Raw genomic sequence first — 9,731 nt, 5'->3', positions numbered from 1 at the left:
TTTATATAGGGTTTTAATGGCAAAGCCCACACATTCCCACACTCGTCCCCCACTTCCCCTCCCCTTTTCGGGGTGTTTATTTATTCCAGTCGCTGGCGAGGTTAGAACAAGACGTTGTCTGGCTCTTTGTAGACAAGGGAGAGCCCTATTCATCCGCCAGTGACAAGCAGAAAATCAGGAAAGAAAGCCCAAATGAAAACAAGTCATCAACCGGGGACCACGTGAGCCCCCCCACCCCCAACACACACACATACACCTGCAATCAGAGTCTGGCTGCAACAACAAGACCCCCTTTATAGTCGGATCACTTTATAGTGCTCATTTGAAGGCCTTGCCCAGGCCTGCCAGGGGCACCAGAACCATGGTTTTGTCAGAAAGTGCCATAGGGACAGCCACAAAATCCCTCAAATTTCTTTGGTCCTCTTAGCAGTCATGGCTCCGGGCTCAAGGGGGAAATCACTAAGGATCAGCCAACCAGTCTCTGATATCATATCATATCATATCATATATATATATATATATATATATATATATATATATATAAAATTTTTATTGAATTTTCCACAACACATAACAATAATCATTTAAAATCTAAGAAAGAAAGAAAGAAAGAAGGAAAAAAAACCCACACCCACACATATATTGTACTTCCCTTCTTCCCTTATGGGGATCAATTATAATCATTTATTTATTTATTTATTTATTTATTTATTTATTTATTTATTTATTTATTTTTAAGTCCTGGTTGTGCTGGTATACCCTATTCAATTCTCCAGTAACAAAGCTTGTTTCTTACTGTTTGTCCTTATACTTTTTATATTGTTCCCAGTCTGTCTTTTTTATTGACTGTCCTCTATGCATCTTTAATAAAAACGTTAGCTCATCCATATCTCTAATGTCTTCAATTTTCTCGAGCCATTCTTCCTTCCCCGGAATCACTTGTGATTTCCAGTGTTTTGCATAGATAATCCTTGCAGCTGTATTGATATACGTAAATAATTTATCTTCATTTGCATTAAATTTTGTTTCTGAGTCTGTCAAATTTAATAAATAATATTCTGGTTTCATCGGAAATTTTTCCCTAGTTTTTTTGAGATTCTGAATGTATCGTTTTCCAAAATATAGCTGTCTCATTACATGTCCACCAAATATGATAATACGATCCGATGTGGTTTTTACATTTCCAGCAGGTATTTTGAGTTCCCTTATACATTTCTCCCAACTTTTTGGGTGTAATATACCACCTGTGGAAGGATTTCAACCAATTTTCTTTTAAATCCCACGCATAGGTATATTTTATTTTTTTCCTCCATAGTGTTTCCCATTCAGTCATACATATTGAACGTCCAATGTTTTGGGCCCATTTTACCATACAACTTTTAACTTCTTCTGTAGCATTTGTCCATTCTAGTAATTTATCATAGATTTTTGTTATTTCTTTCTTATCAGATTGGAGTGTCTTGTCCCAAAATTTTCCATTGGAACAGAAGCCCACTTTATTGTCTAACACAAATTTTTCCTTAATTTGGGCATATTGTAGCCATGTTAAGTTCTTATATTTTCTTTTTATTTCTTCAGTCTCTGATATCGTTTATGCAGCAAGAAAGACTAAAAAGATCCCTTGGATCCAAGCTCCCAAGGCCTGGTAGTTTTGGCATCATCTTCATCATCTTCTCCATCACTTTAAAAAGACAAAAAAACCTATTTTAAATGTGTAAAGCAGGGGTCCCCAAACTTTTTAAACAGGGGGCCAGTTCACGATCCTTCGGACCGTTGGAGGGCCGGACTACAGTTGGCCACCGAGCAATAATAAATAATAAATAAATAAATAATAACAACAATAATAAAAAAGAGGGTTGGAAGAGACTCTTTGGGCCACTGAGTCCAAACCCCTTCTCCCTTTGTCCACCAAAAGCACAAGCAAAACACCCCTGACAGATGGCCACCCAGCCTCAATGTTAATAATAATAGTAGTAATAATAATAATAATAATAATAATAATAATAATAATAATAATAATAAAGAGGGTTGGAAGAAACCCCATGGGCCATTTAGTCAAACCCCCTTCTGCCTTTGTGCACCAAACGCACAAGCAAAGCACCCCTGACAGATGCCCACCCTGCCTCAATGTTTTTAATAATAATAATAATAATAATAATAATAATAATAATAATAATAATAATAATAATAATAAGGGTTGTAAGAGAAGAAGAGACCCCTTGGGTCATGTAGCCCAACCCCCTTCTGCCCTTGTGCCGTGGGGGCCAGATAAATGGCTTCAATGGGATGCATCCGGCCCCCGGGCCTTAGTTTGGGGACCCCTGGTGTAAAGCTACCAAACCTGCCCAACTACGAGGGTTGAATGAAAAGTAATGCATCCACCTTCGTTACTTGGGTTCGGATGGGAATATTTTGGGCCCCTGGTGGTGGCGCAGTGTGTTAAAGCGCTGAGCTGCTGAACTTGCAGACCGAAAGATCCCAGGTTCAAATCCCGGGAGCGGAATGAGCGTCCGCTGTTAGCCACAGCTCCTACCAACCTAGCAGTTCGAAAACATGCCAATGTGAGTAGATAAATAGGTACCACTCCAACAGGAAGGTAACGGCGCTACATGCAGTCATGCCGGCCACATGACCTTGGAGGTGTCTACGGACAACGCCGGCTCTTCGGCTTAGAAATGGAGATGAGCACCAACCTCCAGAGTCGGTCACAACTGGACTTAACGTCAGGGGAAAACCTTTTTTTAACCTATTTTAATAAATCAAACGCAGAAATAATCCTTAGAATGTGCTCTTTAACTACCACTATCCACTTCTCCACATAATCACCAGATAATTGGATACATTTCTGCCAACGATGAACATGTAATGAAGCCATACATTAGGATGCACAAACTGTCCTTTTTTTTGTCAGGAAAGACTTGAGAAACTGCAAGTTGCTTCTGGTGTGAGAGAATTGGCCGTTTGCAAGGACGTTGCCCAGGAGATGTTGCCCAGATGTTTTGATGTTTTGACCATCCTTGTGGGAGGCTTCTCTTGTGTACCTGTACGGAGAGCTGGATCTGACAGAGTGTTTTGGTTCAGTCTGATGATGAAGGGGGATTTGGGTTTATGCAGGCTGACCAAAGCAATGCTGAGGAGAGAAATTTCAAAGGCTCTGATGCTGGAAATGTTGAATGCTCTGGCTGTGAATTGTCAGAGGGGCCAAAGGCTAGCGAGGAAACAGAAACTAATGATAAGGGTGACCTTTCACAGGATTTAGAACATCAACAAGTTCCAGGTGTCTCTGACAGCGACTCAAAGGAGTCTTCCTTAGATAGAGATACAAGGTTAAGGTTAAAGGTTCATCGTCCAAGAGTCAGAATCGCTAACAAATGCATGGGAACTCAAGGACAGAAAAATGCTTTTCTGGGTTGTAAACATGGGTAAATATGGGAGAGACAGGGAAAGATTTCAGACAAAACAACGTTGATTTTTGGAAGCACGTCTCCTGCCTTGTCTAAGCTCATGGAAAAGGATTCTCGTTTATATTCATGCCTGGAATCTGTGTTTTGGATTTTACTTTGGGGTTCATTTTGCCTTGTTTTTCACGACTAATTTCCTATATCAGAGACTTGGGACGATATTCTGCAAATTGCTTTTACCTCTGAATTATATTGCCTTTTACTGACTGCCATTGTATTTGGAAGTTTGCTTTCTTTACTGTTCTTATTCAGACTTTGCTATCTTTTATCAATAAACTGTTTAAACCTTGGAGTGTGTGTTAAGAGCAAGTTGAACCAGTGCTGAGGTGCAACACAGAGGGAGCTCATCCGTACTCTCCCTGGGTTGAATTTGAACCGGCAACCTTTAGGTCAGCAATCCAGCCTTCAGGTCAGCAGTCCTGCCGGCACAAGGGTTTAACCCATTGCACCACTAGGGGCTCCTCAACTGTCCTATGAGACTGAGACTCTGAACTTTTATTTTTTTATTTACTTTTTACTTTGTTTTGCTCATCGACTCTCCCTTATGTCACTAGGTTCCCACATTCCCAAAGAAATCTGCTCACAAACTCATAACTCCTACTTGATTATTCAGCATAAGGCAGAATTGAGGGCAGAGCCATCCTCATAAAAACAACATGCAGTCCTAAAGCACATCCTTCTCTTGTTCTATTAGCGACATTATCTGTATTAACGAAGATAATTAGACTTCCTTAAGAATTATTTGAGACATACCTCTGCTCTGTCAATGGGGAAGTGCATAAATACATGTGTGCACATAGTTTACATATTTTCTATGGGAGTGGGAATACAAAATCAGAACAAAATGAGCTACAATGAACCGTAATAACAGTGTTCAACACAAACCAAATGAAGCTTGGGGAAATAAAAAGGTTTCTAGCAAACTGAACAAAGCAAAACAAATGTGGTGATGTTTCCAGAATCTGCTGAGAGGGTGGATATAAATATGTCACTCTGCACTCCATTGACAAAGTGGGTTGATAGCCATGAAAACTTCGTGCTAAAATAGAAGGCAGATATTCACAGCCCGGGCTGTGGCACAGGCTGGAGAGCAAGCCAGCTGAAACTAGCTGCAATGAATCACTCTGACCAGAAGGTCATGAGTTCGAGGCCCGCTCGGAGCCTATGTTTGTCTTGTCTTTGTTCTATGTTAAAAGGCATTGAATGTTTGCCTTTATGTGTAATGTGATCCGCCCTGAGTCCCCTTCGGGGTGAGAAGGGTGGAATATAAATGCTGTAAATAAATAAATAATAAATAAATAAAAGCATTGCAGTCTTCCTTTTTTTCTCCACCTCTCTTCCTCCCTTTATATGTTGGAAGAAGCAAACAGGCCTAATGCCCAGAAAGAATTTCCCATCAAAGGTGTGCCACCAATAACAGAAAATTGAAGTTTTAAGTGTTTGTCGTGGCAATCTCCATAGGAAACCCAAGGAAGAATCCCCAAATGTCACAACTGGGATTATCTGAAGCAACAAACTGCTCCTAGCAATTTCCGGGTGGGATTCTATTGCTCCCACTCCTACCTTGAGCAAACTTATTAAATACTGTATATACTTGAGTATAAGCCTAGTTTTTCAGCCCTTTTTTAAGACTGAAAAAGCCCCCCTCGGCTTATACTCGGGTGAGGGTCCTGGTTGGCTTATATTTGGGTCAACTTATACTCGAGAATATATGGTACATTTATTATTTTTCTCTATTATTATTGGTATTATTACATTTATTATTTTTCTCTATTATTGTTGCTACTATTACATTTATTTTACTCTATTTTTATTATTAATAATACATTTATTATTTCACTCTGATCTTATTATTATTATTACATTTAATATTTACTCTCTATTATATATATATATATATATATATATAATGTATTAATTTATATAATATAATGTAGATACATATAATATTGATAATCGTATTATAATGTGATAATACTAATAATAATACCATATAACAATATTAATTATATATTATATGTTATTATATATATATTACATATATATTATATATTATTATATATATACACACACACACACACACACACTAGAGTCTCACTTATCCAACATTCGCTTATCCAACATTCTGGATTATCCAACACAGTCAGCCTTTTAGTAGTCAATGTTTTTGTACTCAATCATTTCTATACATTGGTGATAAATTCGTAAATACAGTAATTACTACATAACATTGCTGTGCATTGAACTGCTTTTTCTGTCAATTTCTTGTAAAACATGATGTTTTGGTGCTTAATTTGTAAAATCATCATGTAATTTGATGTTTAATAGGCTTTTCCTTAATCTATCCTTATTATCCAAGATATTCGCTTATCCAACGTTCTGCTGGCCTGTTTATGTTGGATAAGTGAGACTCTACTGTATGTGTATATATATATATATATATAAATATTGTATATAATATACAATATAATTTACAGTAATAAATAATAACGAATATATTATATATACATGTAATATTGATAATAATATTATAATGTAATGCAATATAATATTAATAATAATACAATAATAATAATAATTTTATTCTTATACCCTGCCCCATCTCCCCAAAGGGACTTGGGGCGGCTTACATGGGGCCATGCCCAAACACAACAGTATAATAACAATACAATAAAACAAGTTACTCAACAATAACTCATCAGCATCAATAAAACAGTCATAAAAGGTCAACATACAAAATAAAATGTTAAAAACAGGAGATGAATACACGGATCTGGGCCAAAGTGCGGAATATTTCAGAATATTACCAGTAACATTACATGTAATAAATAATATTAATTATTTATTACATGTAATATTACTAGTAATATTACAGTCTAGTGGTGTGGTGCCATATCTATATATATAAAAGAGTGATGGAATCAGGGCACCGGACAAAACAACAAAACTACAGGCCCCCCAACCTCGAAATTTGACAACACAACCCATCATCCATGCCTCTAGGTTGATACAACAAAAAGAAAAGAAAAATAAAGTCCTAATTAGAGGGAGAGCAATAATTGTTTTTATCCAATTGCTGCCAGTTTAGAGGGCTAATCTCTGCCCACTTGGTCTCCTAGCAACCAACTCAGCCAAGGGACAGCCAGGGTTCAGTTAGGGGACAGGCAGATTTAGGCCTCTTCCACAGATTATCTAATTTGCACTGGATTATATGGCAGTGTAGACTCAAGGCCCTTCCACACAGCTATATAACCCATTTATAATCTGATATTATCTGCTTTGCACTGGATGATCTTGACTCCACACTACCATATAATCCACTTCAGTGTGCATTTTATACAGCTGTGAAGAAGGGGCCTCATATAATCCAGTTCTAAGCAGATAATATAAGATTATCAATATACAGCAGAGTCTCACTTATCCAGCATAAACAGGCAGCAGGTTTGAATTGGGGGAGCGGAGAGAGCCCCCACTGTTAGCCCTAGCTTCTTCCAACCCATACAAATGTGAGTGGATCAATAGGTACTGCTCCGGTGGGAAGGTAACGCCGCTCCATGCAGTCATGCCACGTGACCTTGGAGGAGTCTACGGACAACGCCGGCTCTTCGGCTTAGAAATGGAGATGAGCACCAACCCACAGAGTCAGGGGAAAATGTTTACCCTTTACCTGAACTACCACCAATTCCTCAATACTTTATTTCCCAGACCACCAGACTTGGCCGGGCACAGCTAGTGCTGGTCTATAGTGCTAGTGTTGTGCTGTGCAAATGATATAATACACTGTATGTAAATATTATTTGTAAGCCGCTCTGGGTCCCCTTCGGGGGGTGAGATGGGCGGGATATATATGTCATAAATAAATAAATAAATACAGTAGAGTCTCACTTATCCAACACTCGCTTATCCAACGTTCTGGATTATCCAACACATTTTTGTAGTCAATGTTTTCAATATATCGTGATATTTTGGTGCTAAATTCTTAAATACAGTCATTACTACATAGCATTACTGCATATTGAACTACTTTTTCTGCCAAATTTGTTGTAAAACATGATGTTTTGGTGCTTCATTTGTAAAATCATAACCTAATTTGATGTTTAATAGGCTTTTCCTTAATGCCTCCTTATTCTCCAACATATTCGCTTATCCAACATTCTGCCGGCCCATTTATGTTGAATAAGTGAGACTCTACTGTATATATATATAATATAAAAATATAAAAAATAAAAAATTAGAAAAAAGAAAAAGAAAAGAAAAAAAAGATATAATAAAAATGATAAAAATGACTTCCATCTTCCCAATCTATATAAACGAAGGAGGGTGATACAAAAGAAAACAATATTGAATCAGCCTCTTTTTCTGTGATAGTAGGGACAAACCCTAAAAAAAAGAGATGTTGTCCTTTATTATTGGCTTAGTCATTGATTCTTTGCTTTACAAAAAAACTTACGGAGAGAGGTACGAAAAGGTTTCGTCCTTCTGTTCTTTAACACTTATCCTTCAACTTCTTTTTCTTTCGAATTCTTCTACTTTAGTCCAGTCTGTATATCTTATCGGAGTCCCTGTATTTTTCTTTAATAAAAAAGTTAGTTTGTCCATATCCTTTATCTCTTTCACTTTCTGCAGCCATTTGTCCATATTCGGTGTTTCCTTTTGCTTCCATCTTTTGGCAAAACTAATTCTAGCTTCCTTGAAATAATAAATATGATGATGATGATGGTGATGATGATGATGATGATGATGATGATGGCTATCCCACTTTAATTGTCATGGAAGGACACATAATGCAGCAACCATGTCCTACCCAAGTGGGCCTAATTTCGCTTATCCAACATTCTGCCGGCCCATTTATATTGGATAAGTGAGACTCTACTGTAATGGAATAAATAATAAAATAAATTGATGCACCCACACACACACACATGAATATATATAATATTAATATTAATAATAATATTATGTTGTAATACAATGTAATAATAATTATAATTCACTATTATAATTGTATATTTATATTACATGCATTATTACTAATAATATTGCAATATAGTTGTATAATATAATATATTGTATGTATATATACTTGTAAACCGCCCTGAGTCCCCTTCGGGGTGAGAAGGGCGGTATATAAATGTCGCAAATAAATAAAAATAATAAATAAATAAATAAATAAATAATAAATGAATACATTTTAGACTTAAGCTCGCCCAAAGTCTGAAACGACTTGAAGGCACACAACAACAACAACAGCAATCCTAATTAACTTGACTGTCTCATTGGCTAGAAGCAGGCCCACACTTACCATTGAAATCCTGATAGGATTTCCTTCCTGCCCGCTTTTCCCAGGCAAGACGTCCTTTTCCAAGGAAATCGGGTTCAGGACCCTGGACAGCTCTTCTTCCGCCGGGTCCCAACTCCAGAGCCTTTTGGGGCTGGATCTACACTGGTCTATATCCCAGATTATCTGGCATCGTAGACTCCTATAATCCAGTTCAAAGCAGATAATAATCTATGGATCCCATCCTGGGATATAATACAGTGTAGATCTAGCCTGAGATAAGAAGGGAAAGGAGGAGAAAGCTGCACTCCCCTTTTCTTGATCCCGGATTATTTCGGCTTCATGACCAAATCTATGTCACCGTTAGTCGCTTTGAGTCCCTATGGGGAGAAAGGCGGGACAAAAATAAAGCGAGATTGCTACGAATAATATTAATTCCATTATTACTATTAATAATAATTCCATCATTATATGACTACAGTAGAGTCTCGCTTCTCCAAGCCTCTGGATTATCCAAGGCATTTTTGTAGTCCATGTTTTCAATATATCGTGATATTTTGGTGCTAAATTCGTAAACAGAGTCTCGCTTCTCCAAGGTTCTGGATTATCCAAGGCATTTTTGTAGTCCATGTTTTCAATATATCGTGATATTTTGGTGCTAAATTCGTAAACAGAGTCTCGCTTCTCCAAGGTTCTGGATTATCCGAGGCATTTTTGTAGTCCATGTTTTCAATATATCGTGATATTTTGGTGCTAAATTCGTAAATACAGTAGAGTCTCGCTTCTCCAAGGTTCTGGATTATCCAAGGCATTTTTGTAGTCAATGTTTTCAATATATCGTGATATTTTGGTGCTAAATTCGAAAATACAGTAATAATAATTCCATCATTATATGACTACAGTAGAGTCTCGCTTCTCCAAGGTTCTAGATTATCCAAGGCATTTTTGTAGTCATTGTTTTCAATATATCGTGATATTTTGGTGCTAAATTC

General features: G+C 37.2%; 1 long non-coding RNA gene across 1 annotated transcript; it reads right to left on the bottom strand.

Moving 5' to 3' along the window:
- Nucleotides 1–762: 762 nt before the first annotated feature.
- Nucleotides 763–9,370, bottom strand: LOC134293983 (uncharacterized). Its single transcript, XR_010000954.1, has 3 exons — nt 8,764–9,370; nt 7,912–8,033; nt 763–1,681 (listed from the first exon to the last, which is right to left on the bottom strand). It is a non-coding gene; the product is annotated as an uncharacterized LOC134293983 (long non-coding RNA).
- Between the last annotated feature and the right edge of the window lie 361 nt (nt 9,371–9,731).

The sequence above is a fragment of the Anolis carolinensis genome, unplaced genomic scaffold, assembly GCF_035594765.1.
Source record: "Anolis carolinensis isolate JA03-04 unplaced genomic scaffold, rAnoCar3.1.pri scaffold_11, whole genome shotgun sequence".
Classification (NCBI taxonomy): Eukaryota; Metazoa; Chordata; class Lepidosauria; order Squamata; family Dactyloidae; genus Anolis; species Anolis carolinensis.
This window is presented reverse-complemented; position numbering and strand designations above follow the sequence as displayed.